Source organism: Corapipo altera, unplaced genomic scaffold (genome assembly GCF_003945725.1).
Source record: "Corapipo altera isolate COAL_440 unplaced genomic scaffold, ASM394572v1 171, whole genome shotgun sequence".
In the NCBI taxonomy this organism is placed as follows: domain Eukaryota; kingdom Metazoa; phylum Chordata; class Aves; order Passeriformes; family Pipridae; genus Corapipo; species Corapipo altera.
The window spans coordinates 721,820-723,829 of NW_020884972.1; the positions used below are offsets into that span (position 1 = coordinate 721,820).

The 2,010-nt window shown below is 21.5% G+C and overlaps 1 protein-coding gene across 1 annotated transcript in view; it reads left to right on the top strand.

Annotated features, from left to right (window-relative positions):
- The window catches only part of PPP2R2A (protein phosphatase 2 regulatory subunit Balpha), a 35,579-nt gene that overhangs the window by 32,374 nt on the left and 1,195 nt on the right, over positions 1 to 2,010 (top strand). The gene's annotated exons all lie outside the window — the stretch shown is intronic.

Genomic DNA, 2,010 nt, shown 5'->3' on the forward strand with positions numbered 1-2,010 from the left:
ATCTGTATAATAAAAATTATCTGTATTATATATAAAATATACACAATAATATATGAAAATAAAATATAAAATCTATGTAATACATTATATATTAAACATTCCTGTGGCTGGAGCAGGTGTGGGAGGGGCTGTGCCTCCTTTCCACTTGGGTAACAAGGTGTGATCTGAGTGGGGACCCTCAGGCTTGATAAAAGCAGGAATTTCTCTATATAAAATATATAATATATAAAGTATTTATTATAATTATATATAATACAATATATGGTATAATGTATAGTGTAATGTATAATAAAATTAAAGCAATATATAAATATATAGAATGTAAAATATTTTATAGTTATATATAATTTTTAATTTTTTAATTATACCTAATATATAGAATGGTAAAATAATATTTTATATATATATATAATATATATAAAAATTATATATGAAGACATTCCCTGTGTCTGGAGCAGGTGTGGGAGGGGCTGTGCCTCCTTTCCATGTGTGTAACAAGGTGTGATCTGAATGGGGATCCTCAGGCTTGATAAAAGCAGGAATTTCTATATATAAAATATATAAAATAATTATTATAATTATATAAGATATATAGTATAATATATAGTATAATATATAATAAATTAAAGCAATATATTAGTGTATAATGTAAGATAATTATAGTTATATATAATTTTAATATATTTATATTATATGATGTGTAGAATAATAAAATAATATTTGAAATAAATATAAAATATATGTATAAAATGATATATTAAACATTCCCTGTGTCTGGAGCAGGTGTGGGAGGGGCTGTGCCTCCTCTGCCTGTGTGTAACAAGGTGTGATTTGAGTGGGGACCCTCAGGCTCCATAAAAGCAGGAATTCCTATATATAAAATATAAAATATATAAAATAATTATTATAATTATATAATATATAGTATAATATATAGTTAGTGTAATATATATATTCTATATAGTGTAATATATATACATTATATATTATATAATATATACTATATATATTATACTATATATAGTATAATATATAGTGTAATATATAATAAATTAAAACAATATATTAGTATATAATGTAAGATAATTATAGTTATATATAATTTTATATATACTTATATATTATATATAACATAATTGTATGATATATTATATGATATGTAGGATAATAAAATAATATGTGAAATAAATATAAAATATATGTATAAAATGATATATTAGACATTCCCTGTGTCTGGAGCAGGTGTGGGTGAGGCTGTGCCTCCTTTCCATGTGTGTAACAAGGTGTGATTTGAGTGGGGATCCTCAGGCTCCATAAAAGCAGGAATTTCTATACAAAATATATAATATATAGTATAATATATAGTGTGATATATCATAAATTAAAACAATATATTAGTATATAATGTCAGATAATTATAGTTATATATAATTTTAATATATTTATATTATATGATATGTAGAATAAGAAAATAATATTATTGTAGATATATTAAATATATAGAAAAATATAATATAATATTATAAAATAAATATGCTATATATATATTGAATTACATGTTAAACATTCCCTGTGTCTGGAGCAGGTGTGGGTGAGGCTGTGCCTCCTCTGCCCCTGTGTAACAAGGTGTGATTTGAGTGGGGACCCTCAGGCTCCATAAAAGCAGGAATTTCTATATATAAAATATAAAATATATAATATATTTATTACAATTATATGATATATAGTATAATATATAGTGTAATATATTCTATATATAGTATGATATATAGTGTAATATATATTCTATATATAGTATAATATATAGTGTAATATTTATATTCTATATATAATATATAGTGTAATATGTCATAAATTAAAGCAATATATTAGTATATAATGTAAGATAATTATAGTTATATATAATTTTATATATACTTATATATAACATAATTGTATGATATATTATATGATATGTAGGATAATAAAATAATATGTGAAATAAATATAAAATACATGTATAAAATGATA